The 23,456-nt window shown below is 49.0% G+C and overlaps 1 protein-coding gene and 1 pseudogene across 2 annotated transcripts in view; both read right to left on the reverse strand.

The window, feature by feature from the left end:
• The window catches only part of LOC142297245 (uncharacterized), a 160,076-nt pseudogene extending 146,528 nt beyond the window's left edge, over window positions 1-13,548 (reverse strand).
• TTK (TTK protein kinase) overlaps window positions 1,890-23,456 on the reverse strand; it is a 305,010-nt gene continuing 283,443 nt past the window's right edge. For both annotated transcript variants that reach the window (XM_075340172.1, XM_075340171.1), the window contains exon 23: window positions 1,890-2,842. The gene's annotated coding sequence lies outside the window, so the exon portion shown is untranslated. The remainder of the gene's footprint in view (window positions 2,843-23,456) is intronic.

The following is a 23,456-nucleotide window of genomic DNA, read 5'->3' on the forward strand; positions in this document are numbered from 1 at the left end:
GCAGGCCGCAGCCGCCCCAGAAGTGGCGCATCCATTAGATGCGCCAATCCTGGCGCTTCGCCCCAGCTCATCCCGCGCCCTGGTGCGGTGGCAGACGGGGTAATATATGGGGTTGATACCAGCTGTAATGTCACCTGGCATCAAGCCCTGGGGTTAGTGATGTCACGGCATCTAAACAGATACCCGACATCACTAACCCAGTCAAGTAATAGACAAAAAAAAAAGACAAAAAAAAAATTTATTTGAAAAAAAAAACTCCCCGAAACATTCCTCTTTCCCCAATTTATTGAAAATAAAGAAATTACGGTCGCTGTAATCCGCTGTAATCCGTGAGGTCCCACGCCGACTCTGGATCTTCTAGAATATGGGGGGCACGTTCAGGGAACGTATCCCCCATTTTCTGGAAGAGCAAGCTCTCCATGAGCAGTGTGGGTGCAGTAATCTGAGAATACTGCACTCACACTGCCCCGGTCCAACTTAGGGCAGAGTGACCTGCAGTAACCTCATTCCAGAATATGAGGGGCACGCTCACAGAACGTACCCCCCATTTTCTGGAACAGCAGTCTCTCCATGTGAGGACCACACTCCTCACATGGAGAGACTGCTGATTACTGCACTCACTCTCCCCCGGTCCACAGTGGAGCAGCCTGTGCATCAGCGACGTCAGCGTCCCTGCAAGACTGACGTCGCTGATGCACAGGCTGCTCCACTGTGGACCGGGGGAGGAATCCAGCTGACAGCCGCTGTCTGCGCATGCGCCGTCAGCATTCAAGAAGGAGGCGGCGTGATCGCGGGACGGATCACCAGACAGGTAACGTATGACCGGGGGCTGGGGGGGGGTGATGGGGGGTGACCTAGTGGGACCTGGGGGGACCTGGGGACACCTTTCTGCCGCATGTGACGTGTCACATGCGGCAGAAAGAGCAGAATGAATGCGGGGGAGGGGGGGTGGCTCTGGAGACCCGGAGGGGGCTCCGGTGACCAGAGGGCTCCGGTGGACCGGAGGAGGGGTCAGGGGGAGGACATTTCCCTCCGATCTGAAATGTTTGATCATTTCAGATCGGAGGGAAATGAATGCAGAGCCGGCGGCGGCAGTTTTCAGCGCGCGTCGGCGCCATCTTGCACGCTCCGGAGGGGGGCTCTGAAGAACTGGAGGGGGCTCCAGGGACCAAAGAGCTCCGGTGTACCGGAGGAGAGGTCAGGAGGGGGACATTTCCCTCCGATCTGAAATGTTTGATCATTTCAGATCGGAGGGAAATGAATGCAGAGCCGGCGGCGGCGGGAGTTTTCAGCGCGCGTCGGCGCCATCTTGGATTTTCCGGGGGGGGGGGGGGGTTGGATGGATTTCTCCGGTACCGGGGGCTTTGGGGGCACTAAGGGCTCACATTTATTTCTCATCTGACATGTTTGATCACGTCAGATGAGAAATAAATAGATTTTACCAGCCATTTTTTTTTTTTTTATGTTGTCGCCGGTATACGGTGTATACCGGCGATCGCATTAACGGGGTGCATAAAAAAACACCCCGATTCATAATCTGGGGGGTCTCAGCTACCCCCGGTAGCTGAAACCCCCGAGATTTTTCGTCACTGGGGGGCGCTACAGGGTTTTTCCGGCCTGACGTCTCAAGACGTCGGAACAGAATAAGTACCCTGTTTTTCCGACGTCTTGAGACGTTAGGCCGTCGCTATGGGGTTAAATATAAGCAATATATATGGGAGTAGGAGTCGTGGAGTCGGTGCAAGGGAGATTGAGGAGTCTGAGTCGCAGGTTTGGCTTACAGACTCCACAGCTCTGCCTACCAGTACAGATCCATATATTGCAATTCACATCCATCTCATGTACAATGGCTATATATTTCGGATCACAAAAACTTACAACCACAGGAATCAATTACAATCTTATTTGTTTTAATTCTTTCAGTGTTAAAGCCAAACAGATTTCCATGGCACAATTGTACAAGGAATTGTTAGAACATTAACAGTAGAATATGTACATCTTGCAGGCAGTAAAAGACAGAAGGTGTGACTTTAGAATTGGACACACACAAAAATAAGGAAAAAAAAAATATACACAAGTGCATTACCATATACACATTTGTATTCGCTCCCAAATACAAATTGTGTCCCAGAGAAACGAGTAGTTGGATTTATGATGCATGGACACAGGAAAATAAAACCAAACAGTAACAGCACAACATATTTACACAGTGATGGATCAAGAAATGCTGGCATTCCTCTGATTCAGTTATGACAGCTTTAAAAAGCTGAAATAAATATATTCACAGCACAAATGAACATTAAAGCTTGACACTGTACAGATGAAATGCTTACTTTAGGCTCCTTGTATATAAAAAAAGAAAGCTCTCAAAGCTACAAGTTGAAGGTTTCACTAACTACTCTGATTTCACACAATTGTATATTAGGTCCGTGAGCGTAAAATGTTGCCGTATGTGCTAGAGCGCACGGCTATTTTCAACATGGACCTCATGTCCTCATCTGGTGCCTTTTTGTGAACCAGACTAGTACATGGAAATGGTGGGCAGTTCCTGCATCTATCCATCTGCTACGAGAACGACTATATCGCACTATGGACAAAGCTGGTCAGCAAAGTTCAGTTCTCGTCTGAACTTGGTTATCGGCTTAGTGTTCTTCTTCCAACGTGGAGGAGAAAGCTTTATTTGCGCCTTTATTCTACCATGTTCGTTCACTGTAACTAAAATAATAGTTTTATCATTTTATTTCAATTCAGGAGCATTAAAAGCTGAGGAATAATTGTCAATTCTCCACGAAGAGATGCACTAAAGATCATGTCCAGCAAAGGTTTTATTTGTCCATTCCATCTGAAACAAAAATAAAATTGAAGATAATTAGCAAAAATTCTCAGTTTAAAATGTTTTAAAAGGTAACAGTTTTGTGATAACAGCATTTATGCAGAGCTGTGCTTCTTTATAGCTACAGACTACAAACGTGCCTGTAGTCTGAACGGACAGTCATTTGGCCACTCTATAAAAGACTGGCCCTCCATTAATATCGACTGTACAAAACATAATGAATATATCTACAATGTACATACTGCAAAAAAAAAAAAAAAAAAAAAAAGTCCAGTTAAAGGGGTTGTGTTCCACTAGGGAAAACTCCCTTCTCATTCTCCATGTTTGACCCCCATTAAAATAAAAAATAAAAAAAAAGCTTGTACTCTCCTCCCATGCTGGCGGCATTCCAGATGTTGAGACTTGGTCTCCCGGGACTCACATGAGGTTGTGACGTCACTCGAGTCCTGTTTCCAATCACCGCTGACTTCTATTCCATTCTGCAGACATATGGGTAATCAACCGGAAGTGAGCGGCCAGCTGCAGCTATCACTATTACCCACACGCCTAGAGGCCAGTGAAAGAAGCCAGCGGCGATTGGTTACAGGGATCGAGTGACGTCACAATTTCACACGAGTGCTGGTACAGGAGGAGAGTATAAGCTTATTTTATTTTAATGGGGCATAAACTGTGGAATGAGAAGGGGGTTGTCCTAAATGTGGATAACCTCTTTAAGTGTGACATTTTCTTAGTTATGTTGCTCTTTGATATTCCGAATGTTTAGCGCTGTTTATTTCTCCCTAATTAGCTTCATACTGTTGGCTATGTATTCATAGCTACTTTCCCCATAGCCAGTTCCTTTGTATAGGGGGATTCTATGCATTGCAGTGAAGCCAAGAGAAATCCCAAGTCAGGAAGAAGGCTATTTCTAATTGCTGCTCTACAGTAACTCACGATGCAGATGTGACACCCTGGCCTACCAGGTCGTCACAAGGGTGCCGTGCAATCTGCCCTTCTGCATGGTACCCGCTCCTCCTTGGTTACGGGTCCTGTCCCTTTGGTGTTGCTAAGAACAGGTATACACCAATCCAGAGGAACACACTGCGCCACACCCACCAGACACCCATTGGGCGGCCTGAGGGGAATAGGGCCATCCAGATGGAGGGATGGTAGAAGGAGGGCCAGAAGTGTCAGAGTAGTCAGAGTGTCAGTGAGCCGTAACAGGACAAGGTCACGCTGCAGAGCTGGGCTCCTGTACCCGTCCCAGGTGCCAGATGTTGGCCTGGCTTGGAAGGAGCTGGAACCCCGGTTGCATGGGGTAGTGACAGGGGGCACGGTACTGCCACGGAGGGCAAACCGACTGCCTTGTGCTACAACCGGGCAGGGGCCAGGGCACGACGGGGTACGCAGACCCTAGGCTGGGAAGGAGCTTTATGCAGCCCAGTAATTCACCCGATGAGGACGGAATCTTCACGAACCGTTCTCCAACCGCTCCAAAATCGAGGTACTAGCGCAAGGAAGGAGATAGGACTTCCCAAATCCGTCCAGAAAATCCCAAGCGTGCGCCCTGAGAGCAAGCTCACCTTGCTAGCCACGCAGGTGAACAGGACCCGAATAGTTTCATGCAAAAGGGATCCACAGAGTAAACACTGTGCCAAGGGATAAGGCTATAGACCAACCAGCAACGCCAAAAGGGCACGGACCCAGCCTGATCACCCAAAGGTTGCAAGGCATTCAGGACTTTGGTTTACCCGGTGTCAGTGTCAGCATCTCTAGACTGTGTGCGTACATTGTGCCCAACTACTCCCGACGGGGACCCAGCCATCCATCACCGAGCCCCGGGACACCATTCCCCTGCCCACGGAGGGGTTAACATCACAAGCTGCCATCCCATCGGTCCTGGGTGCTCTCCTCCAAACGCAGCAGCGGTGGTATCCCGCCTTACCATGACCAGTGGGTGGCGTCACGAACACTATCCAATCTTTTCACCCCCTTTTGTAAATATCTTTTCTCCCATTTTGATTTCGAACGGCCGCACGATCCCGCCTCGGGTCGGGAGAACCCCTCGAGCCACTGTGGATCCGGATCCAAGCAGCCCGTCGGCTGTCGCGGGGCGACACGCAGACAACTGCACATCCCTGGCCAGTAGACACAACATTGCTATATACTTTGAGCACAAGGTGGCCCCACATAATAAAAGTGCGTGCCATAACTCTTTTGGATATTTTTGTAGAGCATGTAACTTGTATACATGAATTTCTTATGATCTGCTAAAGAGGACCTTTATGTATGTGAAACTGGTCACGACCCAGGAACAATACCTGCAGAGCTGAAAATTAAAGTTTATCAGCAATTTCTAATTTTTCACAAAAATTTTACAAAACCAATTTGTTTAGGGACCATATCACATTTGAAATGACTTTGAGGGACCTATGACAAAAAAATACCCAAACGTGATACCATTTTATAAACTATGGCCATCAAAGTACTCAAAAACCACATTCAAGAAGTTTATTAATCCCCTAGATCAGAGGTCTCAAACACGCAGCCTGCAAGCCGCATGCGGCCCGCAGACACCTAGACCCCATGCCTATAATGGCCCGGTACAAGGGGCTGCCGCAGGCAGCAGTTTCCTTCAGGTGAATATATAATTTGCAGCACCACACAAAGACGCACGTCTCTACACAGCTTTACTAATCGCAGGTGCCGCCGGCCAGAGGCTAGCAGCTAAAGTGGGTCTATTCTGACTGGCTGGCATTCGTAAAGATGTGAGGAGAGCAGTGCTGCAAATTGTTCCCCAGTAGGAAAACGCAGATGGCGGCGGCCCAGTGTACCGGACAGCAATCGTCACAGGCTCTAGGTGCCTGCGTGCTGCAAGCAGGTAAGGAAAACACTCAAAGAACGGAGGAGAGGTGAGAAAAATCTTTTTTTTTTTTATGTGAACAATGTCATAACAGGGGATAATACTACAAGATGGCACATTACCACAGGGCGGCAACTATGGGCACATTACCACAGGGCAGTTTCCATCTACATTTCCAAAATACATAATTCAGGTGAAATTAACAACAGATCCATTCATTAATGATGCAGCAGAGTTACTCTGGCCGCAGTTTGGCTTCTGTTCATCGGTGTCCATCTTTTCAAAAGGTGCACAAAACTGTTGTTGACCACGCCTTTGTGCACGCTTAAAAAGACACGTAAAAAGATGTACACTGGCAGACCAAATACCAGTTGGGAGTTAAAAAATCAGTCCATATTCCTGACTACAGTGAATTTTTCCTTAGGAATTGTGTCTGAATCACATTTTCAATAATTTACACTGAAAGGGAACCTGTCAGCTAATTTATGTGTTCTAACCTAGTAGCAGTGTGATGTGTGGCTTAATAACCCCTTCCTAATAGTGTTGTAATAGTGTGTAATGTGAATGTATAAAAATATGTTTTATTACTTATGTGTTCCCTATGTAAATTATCAGAGGCTCTAGTCCCATGGGCGCCGCATCGCCCTGTGGGCGTTTGCATGTTTTCCGTGGCATCACGCCCCTGTGGGCGTGATACCATGAATTTACATGAGCGACGTCCCATCGCTCCTTGAGATCCCGCGCGTACGCACTTACCATTCCCGCAGCCTTGTTATCCGGGTGCTTGCTTCTCGTCTTCAGATGCGCACTGCACATGACTGGAACCGCAGGAGTCTTCTGAGCATGCGCAATGCGTGATATCATGGAAAACATGCAAACTACCACAGGGCGATGCGACGCCCATGGGGCTAGAGCCCCTGCTTATTTACATAGGGTACAGATAAGTAATAAAATATATTTTTATACATGCACATTACACAATATTAAAACACAGGGATGGGTAGAAAGGGGTTACTAGGCCACACATCACACTGCTACTAGGTTACAACACAAATTACCTGACAGGTTCCCTTTATAACCACATACAAGTGGTCAACATAGAACACAGGATAAATGTGAGCCAAGCCAAGCCTTTCTGTGATCTTTGAGAGGTAACAGCAGTTGACAAATTGGATTTATTCATTTTTAATGCTGATCACCTTGTGGTATAAGGAAAACGGCAGCTTACTTCATGTCAGTACGACTGCAGCAATACCAGATTTATATACTTGTTTTAGCTTTGGCTACTATCACACTAAAAGTGCTTTTTTTACAAAATAAAGGAGTATTGCTTCACTGAATTTAAGGGTAAAGTTTTTTTTATTTTTCAGTCAACAGAGTAATATGAGGGTTTGTTTTTTTATGAGATGAGTTGGAATTTTTATTGATACTATTTTGGGCCACAATATCTTTTCATTGCTTTCTATTTAGCTTTTTTTGGGAGGGGAATAGCAAGAAGAAACAACAATTCAGATTTTTATTTATTTATTTTTTATTGCCATTCACCATGTTGTAAAAGTAAGAAGACAGCTTTGATATTGGGGTTAGTATGAATACAGCGATAATACAGTTACTTTTTCCACTATTACACAATATAAACAATATTATAGAAAATGAAGTTTTTGCATTGCTGTATTCTGGAGAGAATAACTTTGTTCGCTGACGGAGCTGTATGGCAGCTTCGTTTTTGGAGGGCAAGACGATGTTTTCAGCTAAACTATTTATATTTAGACATTACTTTTTAATTGCGTTTTATTCCACTTTGTCATCTGTATGCTAAAAAAAAATTTTGCTACATTTTTTTTCTTTTCTGGTGTTTAGTGAAGGGGTAAAAAAGTATGAATTTTACAGACTGGGTTGTTCTTGAAATTGCAATACCAAATGTGTGTAGTTTTCGGTTTTTACAAAAAAAACGGATTTTTGTGTACTCCCTATAAAATCGTTTTCTCTTAGCCATCATTGGGGGACACAGGACCATGGGTGTTCGGCTAAGTTCACACACTGCGTTTTTTTGACGCTGCGTTTTTGGCCGCTAAAAACGCACAAAAACACACCCGCGTCAAAAAAACGAGGCAAAACACGCATGTGTTTTTACTGCGATTTGGTGCGTTTTTTGCTGCGTTTTTGATCTCTGCGTTTTTCTGCGGTTTTCCAATGCATTGCATGGGGGGAAAACGCAGAAAAACGCAGGAAAGAATTGACATGTCCATTTTTTTTTAAGCTCAAAAACGCAGCTTAAAAAAAAAAGTTGTGTGCGGACAGCAAAATTGAACACTCAGACTTTGCTGGGGAAGCAAAGTCATGCAGTTTTGAGTCCAAAAGCGCACCCGAAAAACGCACAAAAACGCCGCGACAAACACACTGTGCGCACATAGCCTTATGCTGCCTATCCATAGGAGGACACTAAGTAGATGCAAAAGCATAGCTCCTCCTCTGCAGTATACACCCACTGGCCAGGCAACTGCAGTTTTAGTACACAAGCAGTAGGAGAAAAAAAAAAAAAAAAAAACAGTAAAAACTTCTCAACAGAGGAACATGAGAAAAAAAGTCATAACCAAATAAGGTACTGAGAGAACCAAGGCCCAATAGGGCAAAAGGGTGGGTGCTGTGTCCCCCAATGATGGCTAAGAGAAAACGATTTTACAGTGAGTACACAAAAATCCGTTTTTCTCTGACGCCTCATTGGGGGACACAGGACCATGGGACGTCCTAAAGGAGTCCATGGGTGGGAAACATAAAATAAGACAACACAACCCAAGGACTAGGAACCAGTCCCAGACAGCCTGGAGCGCCTACTGAGAGAGGTGCTCTACTGCCGTTTGCAGAGTTTTCCTACCCAGATGTGCCTCAGTTGAAACCTGGGTATGGACTCTGTAATGCTTTGAAAACGTATGTAGGCTAGACCAGGTCGCAGCCTTACACACTTGTTCCACTGAAGCCTGATGCCGAATGGCCCACGAAGCACCAACTGCTCGCGTGGAATGAGCCCGCAGCCCACTAGGAATGGGCTTGAGTTGCAAGCGGTAGACTTCCTGGATCGCAAAGCGAATCCAGCGAGCCAGAGTCACCTTTGAAGCTGCCTGTCCCTTCTTAGGCCCCTCAGGAATGACGAACAAAGAGTCCGTTTTCCTAAAGGGGGCTGTCCTGGATATGTAATATCTGAGAGCTCTGACGAGGTCTAACGAATGCAGAGACCTTTCCACCCTATGAACCGGGTGTGGACAAAAGGAAGGCAGAACAATGTCCTCGTTCAAATGAAACGGGGTATGAACCTTTGGAAGGAAATCCGGAAAGGGGCGCAGAACCACCTTGTGCTGGTGAAAGATCAGAAAAGGCTTGCGGCAAGAGAGAGTGCTGCTAGCTCCGAAACCCGTCTGATGGACGTAATTGCCACCAGGAATGTTACCTTCCAGGACAGAAGAGCAAGGGAGGATTCCTTGAGGGGTTCAACGGGAGACCTCTGGAGACCGTCCAGAACGAGGTTGAGGTCCCATGTTCCAGCGGCTGTTTGTACGGGGGAACTAGATGGGAAACGCCCTGGAGGAAGGTCTTGACTTGCGGTTTTTGAGCCAGGCGGCATTGGGCGGAGGTGCATTTGAGCAAAGGGTACTGCTTCCATAGCTGCCACCATCCTGCCGAGCACTTTCATGCTGAATCGAATGGAGCAAGACAGAGGACATAGAAAGCAGCGTACCGCTCGTTGAAGAGCGATCGCCTTGTCCTGAGGGAGAAGGATCAAGCCCCGACGGGTGTCCAGGGACATGCCCAGGAAGGTGATGGATCGTGATGGGATCGGGGATGATTTGTCCAGATTCACTAGCCACCCTAAGCGGGATAGGGTGTCCACAGTGATCTGTACGCTGGTTGAGCAGTCGCGGAAGGAGGGGGCCTTGATGAGGAGGTCGTCCAAGTAAGGGAGAACGACTACTCCCCTGGCCTGAAGGACGCTCATGGCGGCCGCCATGACTTTGGTGAAGAACCTTGGTGCGGTGGCAAGGCCGAAGGGTAGAGCTACGAATTGAAAGTGGGAGTCCTGAATTGCGAAGTGGAGGAACTTTTGGTGATCTGGGGCGATGGGTATGTGCAGGTACGCGTCCTTGATGTCTATGGAGGCGAGGAATTCCCCTTCGACCATGGATGCAATAATGGACCTTAGGGACTCCATTCTGAATCTCCGTACGTGCACATGTTTGTTTAGGTGTTTGAGGTCCAGGATGGGTCGAACTGACCCATCCTTTTTGGGGACCACAAAGAGGTTGGAATAAAACCCCCCCGAACTTCTCGTCGTCTCGTACAGGTATTATCACTCCTGCTGTTTGGAGCGAGTGGATTGCTGAGAAAAAGGCTTCGCGTCGTTTTCGAGTCTTTGGGGGGGGTTTGAGAGAAAGAACCGACTCGGGGGTCGGGTCCGAAATTCTATGTGGTAACCGGAAGACACAAGGTCTCACACCCATTTGTCGTCTGAGGCGGCAGCCCAGATGTGATAAAGGAACCGCAGTCGACCTCCTACAATGAGTGTGTCTTCCGGGGCGCCGAAGCAGTCATGGGGGGGGGGGGACGTCGTGGCCGAGTCTCCCTAGTCCTGGACTGTTTCGGTCTAGGCTTCCATGACGAAGTGGGTTTCGGGGAGAGCCGAGAAGGTCGGTCCCTGCATAGTCCGCGGCTGGTGGCGGGGACAGCACGGGATGTCGACCAACCAAATGAGTTCCGAAAGGAGCGGAAAGAGGACTGTGGACGTCTGGTGAAGGACGTCCTGGACTTCAGCTGGGGGAGGGAGGTACTCTTTCCTCCCATGGCGTCAGAAATGAGCTTGTCCAGACGTTCGCCAAACAATCAATCTGGAAAAAAAGGGAAGGCCCGTGAGAGACTTCTTGGAAGCAGAGTCCGTTCGCCATTGTCGGAGCCAGAGAGCTCTACGGATGGCTATGGTATTGAGGCGGCAAACGCTGCGCAGGTAGCAGCGTCCATGGAGGCCTGCATGAGGTACTCCGCCGCAGTGGCAATTTGAGCTCTTACCTCTGTGAAGGTATGAGTGAACTGGGATTCCTCAAGCGAAGTGTTAAGGGATTCTGCCCAGACCGAGATCGCCTTTGCGACCCACACAGCGGCAAAGGAGGGTGAGAGGGAGGAACCCGCAGCCTCAAAAGCAGAGCAGGCGAGGTGCTCCACCTGTCTGTCTGTCGGGTCCTTGATGGAGGAACCATCGGGTAAAGACAGGAGCGTCTCTGTGGTAAGGCGGGAGACCGGGGGGGTCGACCGAGGGCGGATCGGCCCAGCCCTTAGGGGCAGGTGAGGCAAAAGGGTACCGGGATTCCATGAGTTTTCGGTTACCGAAGCGCCTGTCAGGCTTCTCCCTTTGCTTTGTGAGGATATCCTGAAACTCTGTGTGATCAGCGAAAACCTTTTGGGGTTTCCTTGCCCTCTTAAAGGAGACCGCATGGTCAGTGGTAGTGGATGGGGGATCCTCCACATGCAGAGTTTGGTTGATTGCTGCTATAAGGGAGTCTATTGCAGTTTGATCATCTGGGGAGGCTGAAACCAAGGAATCCTCTTGGTATAAACAGCATTCTCCTTCCTCCAGCTCATCAGAAGCCGTGGAGCGTGTGGGAGAGCCTACCCTGTGTGCTCCCGAGGGAGAGCCCACTGGAGACACCCGGCCGTGTGCTCTCTTCCTGATCCCTGCAACCGGTGAAGCATGTGCCCGGATTACCTCAGAAGGATCCTCCATAGGGGTATCCTCAGGCTGCGTTCCGTCCAGGGACCCAGGGGGTGTGGAGGACAACATTGCATAGCCAGCACCAGGTTCTGTGACAGTTTTTCCATGGATTGGGACAGAAACTGTGCCCATTCCGGTGGGCTGGGAGCCCTAGGCTCTGGGCTGACTGTTGCGGCGGTGGTGGCAGGGGGGGTCTTGGGGGGCTATAGGGGCACAGGACTCACAGAGAGAAGAGGTGTGTTTACGTGGTAGCTCAGCGTGGCAGGCAGTCCAGGCTGAATAATAGACTATGTAGGCCTTAGCACTCTCAGTGCCCTTAGAATTCTGCATGTTCCTAATAGGAGTATGCCAGGAGGGGGAGCAATGCTCAGCAGAGCTACAAGTGAAGCAAGCACCTCACCAGAATCAGCCGATGGCTCTGTCCTCAGGAAGGATTAAGCTCTATGGAGATCTTCGCACGCTTTCCTGGGGGGCGGGGCTTATCGCAGCCGTGGGGGGCAGGGCTTAGCGCTAAAAGAGCGCGAAGATTAAGTCAGTCAGTGTGCCCCCCCCTGCTGTGGGTAGTAAAAAACGGCAGGAAGGGAGCTTCAGATAGTTTTCCTCCCTCTCCCTCCAGTCAGCACACAGCTTGTCACTGGTGGTTATCAGCCGGCTTTTCTGCTAGAGCAAATAAACAAAGCAAACAAACAGCGTGAGTCCCTGAGCCCTCCCCCTGCCACCGGGAAATTATCTGCAGGACTTTCTGCAAACAGGAGTGACTTCCCCCCCCCTCCTCCAGCCAGCGAGCTAGAGAAAAGTTAACACTGTGTGTGCAGGATCCTTGGGGCTCTTACTGTAAATGTCCTGGGAGCCTTCCCTGCAGCGTCTTTTCTCCCTTTGTCTGGGAAACCAGTCAGGGGGGATCTCACCTTAAAACACTGCTTCAGTCCAGGCAGTGAAAATAGAGTCAGCTTGCTGTGTCCGGTCACACCGGTGCCATATTCCACTCAGAGCCTGCAAAGAGGGGCTGAGGAATTGGTGCCATATTCAACTCAGAGCCTGCAAAGAGGGGCTGAGGAATTGGGCTATAGGGGCACAGGCCTCTACCCTGGGCTTTGGAAAATCGGTGTCTGTGGAACCCGTCGTCCAGCCCAGGATTCAGCATCGCAGGAGGGGGTACGTGGAGGCGACACTCCACGTTCCCGCCCGTTGATGGTAGTGGGAGATCGGACCCAAAAGGAAACCGTCGCCCTCAAAAAAAATAACAAACCTTGAAAGGAAGTGCCTCCTACAGACACTAAGCTAAAACTGAGGTTGCCTGGCCCGGCCAGGGGGTGTATACTGCAGAGGAGGGGCTATGCTTTTGCATCTTCATAGTGTCCTCCTATGGATAGGCAGCATAACACCCATGGTCCTGTGTCCCCCAATGAGGCGTCAGAGAAATTCGTATATATTCCAAATTTCTTTTTTTTGTTTTTTATTTTCTGACTTTTTTCCAATATGTTTTCACTTTTTTTTTTTTTTGGGTTACCATGCATGACATGGTCTAACAGGCCTGCTGTAGCCAGGTAACCCGGCGGTTGTGATTTGACCTTGGGCTACCATGGCAATGATTGAGACCACAAGATAATGTTGCGGGTGTCCTGATCAAGTGGGAGAGGCAGCTCACTCTCTCTTTCAGCCCCCTAAATTCTGCAATCGCTATTCATTGTGGCATTTATGGGGTTAAACAGCCAGGGACAGTGCAGGCACCATCCCTGGCTGTGACAGCTAGAACTGTGTTATCTCTTAGGCCTCCTTCACACATTCATGTCTCCAATATGTGTTACGTTTGTTTTCACACATACCGGAGACACGGACTCACGTAGACCCATTAAAATCAATGGGATGGTCACACGTCCATATTTTCACATGGACCATGTGGAGCATATGCGTGTCCTTGTGCTCCACACGGCGACATGTCTTTTTTCTGCCAGCAGCACAGGTGTCACACGGACCGCACACTGATGTGATCCATATTACATCAGTATGACACGTAGCGGAGAAAACACAGGTCATAGAAAGAATTTTTATACTTACCTGTCTTTGGTGCTGCGGTCTCTTCTGTTGCTTGCGGGTCCGTTCATTAAGCTCATGCATATTCACTGTATGGCCTGCTGACCCGGAAGTAACAGCAGTGCAGGAGACAGGTACGTATACCAGCTCAGCTGTCCGTGTGCTATGTGGATGTCACACGGATATCACAGGGACAGCACACGGAAAGCACACGTAGACACACGCACCTTCACCATGGACCGTGCAAACCGTTTGTGTTTTGCATGTATGTGTGAAGGCCTTACGACAAGCTCTCTGTGGCAATCATGCAGGCACAGCTCCTGGGCGGAGACAGAAGTAGAGTGCCGATGCTGCAGTCCCATCTATCGCATTATCTAATATCATGCAGTAGTGGGCGTCAATGAAAGAAACTAGTAACTAACTGCGGCACCACCTCCTGATTATGTCCGGTTCCACAAGCGGAGATTGGAGCTGAGGGGTGAGTGCAGCCTCATCCTGCTTTGACATGTTGAGACTACCCTTAACCGAAACATTAAATTGCAGTGTAAAAAAACACAAAAAAAAAAAACCACATAGGGACTTGCTATATAGGAAGAAGTGTAGGTTAATAAGTAATAAGGCTAATTACAAATGTACTGTAGTTAAGGTGTAAAGATAGATAAAAATTATATTTTAGCTGCCCAGCCGCCCTTTCAAAGGGGTTGTTCGCATTTTATGGGCACTGTTGTTTTTCTGTTTACTTATGCCTGTATTTAAAGTAAAAAAAATAAATATATTTTTGCAATTCGGTTTCACTAAAATGTTTCACTGTTTGGCACAATCACTTTTGATGTAGTCTGTCAGACACCTTCAGTTAAATAATTTATGCACAAAGCTCAGTAAAACAGTTACAAACTTTGCGAATGACTGTCATATTGATTTCACTGATAATCTCAGTTAAAAGGAGTTGTCCATGCTTTTTTTTTTTTTTTTTTTTTTTTTTTACTAAAGTCTGCAGTCCTCAAGCAATGAGGATTCTCTGGTGTCAGCAGTGAGACTGAGTGGTAATGTGACCGCAAGCATGCATTATGCATAGTTCCGTCCACATTCTGACTAGACACGCACGGCCTCCCTTAATACAAATGAACGGAGAGCACCAACGTACGTCTAGTTAGAATGTGGCCGGGAGTATGCATGTCGCATACTGCAAACCGATATTCATTGATTCTGACTTCTGCTATACAGAATATATACAGTTATGTAACAGAAATCATCGAACAATTGCAGCTTCAAGTCCCCTAAGAGGTCAAGTTAAAAAAAAAAAAAGTTTAAATCCTCCTGTTTTTGCCCCATTAAAAATAAATAAAAATACACATTTGGTATTACAGCGTTCATAAAAGTCCAATCAAAATATAAAATCAATCTGATCGGTAAACAACGTAACCGTAACATGGAAAAAAATTACTATTTTCTTCAATGCCGCAACATTCCAATAAAATGCAATAAGAGGCAATCAAAACATCGTATCTACCCCCAAATTAATATAAATAAAAACATCAGTTCTGGGCGCAAAAAAGTAAGCCCTCACACAGCCCCAGATCCCAAAAAATTAGAATGTTACGAGCCCGGGAAAACAGTTACAAGCACATATTTTTTCCCATCACACACACATAAACATACATACATATATCTATTAAAAAAATAAATCTATCTATAAAAAAAATATATAGATTTTTTTCCCCTGCTTTTTAGTGCAACACATGATAAAAAAATAAAAAAATGGTGTCTGCCGGTCTCCTCTCGCTCAACCTCAATTTTCAATTGATAATAATCATATCAGTTTTGGGGATTTTGTTCCTGTTTTGGTATGTTTTATTTCCACTGAATCCATGTTTGTATGGCTGTATAATTAAAAAATGTAATAAAAAATAAAAATTTAAAAATAAAAAAAAAAAAAAAAAAAAAATTGGTGTCATTGAAAAGTACAACTTCCTGCTAAAAACAAGTCCTCATATGGCTATGGGGTCGGAAAAATAAAAATTTATGGCTCTTGGAATAAGGAGAAGAAAAAATAAAGTGTAAAAATGGAAAATCCCAAGGCAGTGAAATGATTAAAGGGGTGGTTCACCCATTTTTTTTTTTATTTTCTGTATGAGTTCTACTTACCATTCTAGGCGTTTTCTCCATTGGCTTCTGTTTCCATTTCTGGCACTGAGCGGCGCTATCCTGCACACTCAGTGCCTGTCACATGACCCCCTGGAGCTGTGGCCGCCGGTATCCTCTGACGTCCCGGCAATTCCGGGCTCTCAAACTTGTCGGGTACGTCAGAGGAGGCTGGCACCACTCAGATTGAGTGACAGGGCTGTGACTACCGCACGGCACAGCCCAGCATCGAGGGGAGGAGCCGGAGGACGTCAGTGTGGAGCCGGCTAAGTGTCCTGCAGATGGTGAGGCACGGGGCGCCAGTGTGCAGTACAGGGGGGGGTTCTTCAGCTGAAATCCCCCCCTGCACGTAAGTATCTGATCACACTCTCCACCCGCCCGCTCTGCTGCGATGTCAGGAGAGCGGCCGGTGTCGGGCAGTGTGATCATCTGCTCCTCCCAGCAGCACTGCAGGACGCAGCAAGACACTGACAGGCATGTCACCGCTGTGCTCTGCCACCTGTCCTGCTGCATGGGACCATCTGTCCTGCTGCATGGGACCAACTGTCTGCACTCTGTCACCTGCACCACAAGTCACAGAGTGGAGACAGTTAATGACAGAGCACCTCTGCCCCCCCCTCTTTTCCCCCCGCTCTTTCCCCCCCCCCTCGCTCTCTTCTCCCCGCTCTTTCCCCCCCCTCGCTCTCTTTTCCTCCCCCCCCTCGCTCTCTTTCCCCCCCCCCTCGCTCTTTCTTTTTTCCCACGCTCTCTCCTGGCATGGTCAGTACAGAAATCTCTCCATCGTGGAGTCCCTACTGTGTCTGTGTATTTATTTCTAATAAAGTATTTTTCTCTGTGTTTTTTTTTTTTTTAACCCTTTATTGGAGATTCTTAATGGCCAGGTAAAACTTGGCCTGACATTAAGAATCTCGGGCTTTATACCAGCTGGTAAAACATAGCTGGTATTAACCCCTTATTACCCAGCATGCCACCCTGCCACCAGGGCCACAGGAAGAGTTGGATACAGCGCCAGAAGATGGCGCTTCTATGAAAGCGCCATTTTCTGGGGAGGCTGTGGACTGCAATTCGCAGCGGGGGGCCCAGAAAGTTTGGGCACCCTGCACTGCGGATTCCAATCCCCAGCTGCCTAGTTGTACCTGGCTGGACTCAAAAATTCGGCGAAGCCCAAGTCATTTTTTTTTTTTTTTCAATTATTTCATAAAATAAAAAAAATAAAAAATAAAAAAAAAGGGCTTCTCTATATTTTTGGTTCCCAGCCGGGTACAACTAGGCAGCTGGGGGTTGGGGGCAGCCCGTAGCTGCCTGCTGTACCTGGCTAGCATACAAAAATATGGCGAAGCCCACGTCATTTTTTTAAAAAAAAGTTTTCAGGCAAAAACCTTTATAAAAAAAAAAAAAAAAAAAATGCTTCCCTGGATTTCTATTGCCAGTGAAAGTAACACCAAGCAGCGGGGGTTAGCAGCCAGTAGCTGCTTGGGTTACCCTTAGCAATAGAAAATGCAGCGGGAGCCCACAAAAAATGTGATTTTTTTTTTTTTAATGAATTTTTAAAAAAAAAAAAAAAAAAAAATCGACATGGGCTTCGCCCATCGAGCACCAGAGCATTTTACTGCTCAATTCATCCCAATTAATCAGATGACTCCAGTGTCGGACGATTACTTGTTCTGTGTCCCCCTGCATCCATTGCTGCGTGTACGGGCTGTGAGGTCAGCGGAGTCCAGTCCAGCACTGGAGTTAGCTGATCTGAACTCAGCTGAACTCCAGCCTGCACACGCTGCGATGGATGCAGGGGGACATAGAACAAGTAAGGTCTAAGCCACACGGCGAGAACAACAGTGCGAGTGGAGTGCGATAAAACATTGCATTCTACTCGGACCAATATTAGCCTATCAGCGCACATGAGCGATTATTTTCTCAGCCCTAATTGGACCGAGAAAACAATCGCAGCATGCTACAACTGTAATGCAAGACTCTCTCTTTTAAACATTCAAGTGTATGTGGTGAGAAAAAAAAAAAAAAAAAAAAAAAAAAAATCGCACTGCACTTGCGGTACATCGGTGGACTACGGAGGAGAGAGGGAGAGAAATCCCTCCCACCCCTCCTCAGTGCTGGCCCACCGCTCGAGTGGCGGACCGCCCCCCGCAGCTGAGGTCTGCTCGCACAGTCGGACCTCAGTCGCAGGGACACACGCATGACACTCAGCTCTGCTGTACTGAGCGTGAGAAGAGTGTAATGCGAGGGGATCGCAGTAATCCCCGTGTGGCCCCAGTCTGATCGGCCGACATTTGAGTCAGCTGATCTGAACTCCTGTACACACAGCCCGCACACACAGCCCGCACACAGTCACATGTGATCGGCAGCAGGCAGTGACTGCTGTTAAGGCTACATTCACATGACCGTTCCGTTTTTGCGGGCCACAAAAAACGGTCCTTTTTTTTCACGGATGCATTCTAGTGGCATCCATGTGACATCTGCGTGCCTTCCGTTTTTTTTGCTGACCGCAAAAAACGGAAGCAGCAAGAAAGATAAATAGATGAGTAGATATAGAGATGGATAGATAGATATAGACACAGAAAGATAGAGGGATGAATGAATGAATGAATAGAGGGCTGGATAGATAAATAAAATATATATAATTTCCTACCCCGTGCATATTCTAAGCTGGCACCCTTTTGTGACTTTCATGTGGCACTAAGGTGCTTAGTCTTGTATTTAGCCAAAAAATAAATAATAAAAAAATATGACATGCGGTCCCCCTATCTTTTGTAGCCAGCTAGGGTAAAGCAAACGGCTGCAGCCTGCAAACCACAGCTGGCAGCTTCACCTTGGCTGGTAATCCAAAACAGAGGGCACCCCACGCTGTTATTTTAAATTAAATAAATAATTTAAAACAAAAAACATGGGGTCCCCCGAAATTGGATCACCAGCCAAGGTAAAGCGGACAGCTGTGGTCTGGTATTCTCAGACTAGGGAGGTTCACAGTTATTGGACACTCCCCAGCCTAAAAATAGCAGGCTGCAGCCGCCCCAGAAGTAGCGCATCCATTAGATGTGCCAGTCCTGGTGCTTCGCGCCAGCTCATCCTGTTGCCCTGGTGCGGTGGCAAACGGGGTAATATATGGGGTTAATACCAGATGTGTAATGTCACCTGGCATCAAGCCCTGGAGTTAGTGATGTCCGGTGTTATCAGATACCCGACATCACCAACCCAGGCAGTAATAAAAAAAAAGAAGGGAATTTTGTTTACTTACCGTAAATTCATTTTCTTCTAGCTCCTATTGGGAGACCCAGACAATTGGGGTGTATAGCTTCTGCCTCCGGAGGCCACACAAAGTATTACACTTTAAAAAGTGTAACCCCTCCCCTCTGCCTATACACCCTCCCGTGCATCACGGGCTCCTCAGTTTTGGTGCAAAAGCAGGAAGGAGGAACTTATAAATTGGTCTAAGGTAAATTCAATCCGAAGGATGTTCGGAGAACTGAAACCATGAACCAAAAGAACAATTCTTCATGAACAACATGTGTACACAAAAAGAACAACAGCCCGAAGGGAACAGGGGCGGGTGCTGGGTCTCCCAATAGGAGCTAGAAGAAAAGGAATTTACGGTAAGTAAACAAAATTCCCTTCTTCTTTGTCGCTCCATTGGGAGACCCAGACAATTGGGACGTCCAAAAGCAGTCCCTGGGTGGGTAAAGAATACCTCAATAAAAGATAGCCGAAAACGGCCCCTTCCTACAGGTGGGCAACCGCCGCCTGAAGGTCTCGCCTACCTAGACTGGCGTCTGCCGAAGCATAGGTATGCACTTGATAGTGTTTTGTGAAAGTGTGCAGACTAGACCAGGTAGCTGCCTGACACACCTGTTGAGCCGTAGCCCGGTGTCGCAATGCCCAGGACACACCCACGGCTCTGGTAGAATGGCTTTCAGCCCCGAAGGAAGCGGAAGCCCCGAAGAACGGTAGGCTTCAAGAATCGGTTCCTTGATCCATCGAGCCAAGGTTGACTTGGAGGCCTGCGAGCCCTTATGCTGGCCAGCGACAAGGACAAAGAGCGCATCTGAACGGCGCAGGGGCGCCGTGCGAGACACGTAGAAACGGAGTGCTCTCCCCAGATCCAAAGAGTGCAAATCCTTTTCGCATTGGTGAACTGGATGAGGGCAAAATGAAGGTAAGGAGATATCCTGATTGAGATGAAAAGGAGATACCACCTTAGGGAGAAACTCCGGTACAGGACGCAGAACCACCTTATCCTGGTGAAAAACCAGGAAGGGGGCTTTGCATGACAGCGCTGCAAGCTCCGACACTCTTCGGAGTGAGGTAACTGCCACTAGAAATGCCACCTTCTGTGAAAGACATGATAAAAGAGACATCCTTCAGCGGCTCGAAAGGTGGCTTCTGGAGAGCCGTCAGCACCCTGTTAAGGTCCCAGGGTTCCAGCGGGCGCTTGTAGGGTGGAACTATGTGGCAAACTCCCTGCAGGAACGTGCGGACCTGCGGAAGCCTTGCCAGGCGTTTTTGAAAAAATACTGAGAGCGCCGATACTTGTCCCTTGAGAGAGCCCAGTGACAAACCCTTGTCCATTCCGGATTGAAGGAATGAAAGAAAAATGGGTAAGGCAAAAGGCCAGGGAGCAAAACCCCGATCAGAGCACCAAGACAAGAAGATCCGCCAAGACCTGTAATAGATCTTGGCGGACGTTGGCTTCCTGGCCTGTCTCATGGTGGCAATGACATCTTGAGATAACCCTGAGGACGCTAGGAGCCAGGACTCAATGGCCACACAGTCAGGTTGAGGGCCACAGAATTCAGATGGAAAAACGGCCCTTGGGACAGCAGGTCTGGGCGGTCTGGAAGCGCCCACGGCTGACCCACCGTGAGATGCCACAGATCCGGGTACCACGACCGCCTCGGCCAATCTGGAGCGACGAGAATGGCGCGACGACAGTCGGATCTGATCTTGCGTAACACTCTGGGCAACATCGCCAGAGGAGGAAACACATAAGGCAGTCGAAACTGCGACCAATCCTGAACTAACGCGTCCGCCGCCAGAGCTCTGTGATCTAGAGACCGTGCCATGAAGGCCGGGACCTTGTTGTTGTGCCGTGACGCCATGAGATCGACGTCCGGCGTTCCCCAGCGTCGACAGATCTCTCGAAACACGTCTGGGTGAAGAGACCATTCCCCCGCATCCATGCCCTGACGACTGAGAAAGTCTGCTTCCCAGTTTTCCACGCCCGGGATGTGAACTGCGGAGATGGTGGAGGCTGTGGCCTCCGCCCACATCAGAATCCGCCGGACTTCCTGGAAGGCTTGACGGCTGCGCGTACCGCCCTGGTGGTTGATGTACGCGACCGCCGTGGCGTTGTCCGACTGTATGCGGATCTGCCTGCCCTCCAGCCACCGATGGAACGCCTTTAGGGCTAGATACACTGCCCTTATCTCCAGAACATTGATCTGCAGGGAGGACTCTATCGGAGTCCAGGTTCCCTGAGCCCTGTGGTGGAGAACCACCGCTCCCCACCCTGACAGACTCGCATCCGTCGTGACCACAGCCCAGGTTGGGGGCAGGAAGGATTTTCCCTGCGATAGAGAAGTGGGAAGCAGCCACCACTGAAGAGAGGTTTTGGCTGCAAGGGAAAGAGAGACGTTCCTGTCGAGGGACGTCGATCTCCTGTCCCATTTGCGGAGAATGTCCCATTGGAGTGGGCGCAGATGAAATTGCGCGAAGGGAACTGCCTCCATTGCTGCCACCATCTTCCCCAGGAAGTGCATGAGGCGCCTCAAGGGGTGTGACTGGCCCCGAAGAAGAGATTTCACCCCTGTCTGCAGTGAAAGCTGTTTGTCCAATGGTAGCTTGACTATCGCTGAGAGAGTATGAAACTCCATCCCTAGGTAAGTCAGTGATTGGGTCGGTGTCAACTTGGACTTTGGAAAGTTGATGATCCACCCGAACCGCTGGAGAGTCTCCAGAGCGACGGTCAGGCTGCGTTGACACGCCTCCTGGGAGGGTGCCCTGACTAGGAGATCGTCTAAGTAAGGGATCACCGAGTGGCCCCGAGAGTGTAGGACCGCCACAACAGATGCCATGACCTTGGTGAAGACCCGTGGGGCTGTCGCCAGGCCGAAAGGCAATGCCACGAACTGAAGGTGTTCGTCCCCGATGGCAAAGCGCAGGAAGCGTTGATGCTCGGGTGCGATCGGCACATGGAGATAAGCATCCCTGATGTCGATTGATGCTAGGAAGTCTCCTTGTGACATCGAAGCGATGACAGAGCGGAGAGATTCCATCCGAAACCTTCTGGTGCTCACATGCCTGTTGAGCAGTTTGAGGTCCAGAACGGGACGGAATGATCCGTCCGTCTTTGGCACCACGAACAAGTTGGAGTAGAAGCCGTGACCATGTTCCTGAGGGGGAACGGGAATCACCACTTCTTCTGACTTCAGGACGCTCACAGCCTGAAAAAGTGCGCCGGCCCGAGCTGGGGGCGGAGATGTTCTGAAGAAACGAGTCGGAGGACGAGAGCTGAACTCTATCCTGTAACCGTGAGACAGAATGTCTCTCACCCATCGGTCTTGGACATGTGGCCACCAGGTGTCGCAAAAGCGGGAGAGCCTGCCACCGACTGAGGATGCGGTTCGGGGATGCCGGGAGTCATGAGGAGGCCGCCTTGGAGGCAGTGCCTCCGGCGGTCTTTTGGGGGCGTGACTTCGACCGCCACGCATAAGAGTTCCTCTGGCCCTTCTGTGGCCTGTTGGACGAGGAGGATTGGGACTTGGCTGAGGGCCGAAAGGACCGAAACCTCGATTGAATTTTCCGTTGCTGAGGTCTCTTCGGTTTGGACTGGGGTAAGGACGAGTCCTTTCCCTTGGATTCCTTAATGATTTCATCCAATCGTTCGCCAAACAATCGGTCGCCAGAAAACGGCAAACCGGTTAAGAATTTCTTGGAAGCAGAGTCTGCCTTCCATTCGCGTAGCCACATGGCCCTGCGGACTGCCACAGAGTTAGCGGATGCAACCGCTGTACGGCTAGCAGAGTCCAGGACGGCGTTCATGGCGTAGGACGAAAAAGCCGATGCCTGAGAAGTCAAAGACACAACTTGCGGAGCAGAGGTACGTGTGACCGCATTAATCTCAGACAGACAAGCTGAGATAGCTTGGAATGCCCACACGGCTGCAAAGGCCGGGGCAAAAGACGCACCTGTGGCTTCATAGATGGATTTCATTAGGAGCTCTATCTGCCTGTCAGTGGCATCCTTGAGCGATGAGCCATCTGCCACTGATACTACAGATCTAGCCGCCAGTCTAGAGACTGGAGGATCCACCTTGGGACATTGAGCCCAACCCTTAACTACGTCAGAGGGGAAGGGGTAACGTGTGTCATTAAGGCGCTTAGCAAAGCGCTTGTCCGGAAATGCTCTATGTTTCTGGACAGCATCTCTGAAGTTAGAGTGATCGAAAAACGCACTCCGTGTACGTTTGGGAAACCTAAACTGGTGTTTCTCCTGCTGTGAAGCCGACTCCTCTATAGGTGGAGTTGGGGAGAAAGATCTAGCACCTGGTTGATGGACGCAATAAGGTCATTTACTATGGCGTCCCCTTCAGGTGTATCAAGATTGAGAGCAACGTCAGGGTCAGAGCCCTGAGCTGCGACGTCCGCCTCATCCTCCAGAGAGTCCTCAAGCTGAGACCCCGAGCAGCGGGAGGAAGTCGGGGAAGATTCCCAGCGAGCCCGCTTAGCCGGTCTGGGACTGTGGTCCGTGCCGGAGTCCTCCATGTGAGACCTAGGGGCCACCCCGGGAGCACGCTGCGGCGCAGACCGAGAGGGACCTGGAGGCGATGATCCAACAGTGCC

This window comes from Anomaloglossus baeobatrachus, chromosome 3 (assembly GCF_048569485.1).
Source record: "Anomaloglossus baeobatrachus isolate aAnoBae1 chromosome 3, aAnoBae1.hap1, whole genome shotgun sequence".
NCBI classification, from domain to species: Eukaryota; Metazoa; Chordata; class Amphibia; order Anura; family Aromobatidae; genus Anomaloglossus; species Anomaloglossus baeobatrachus.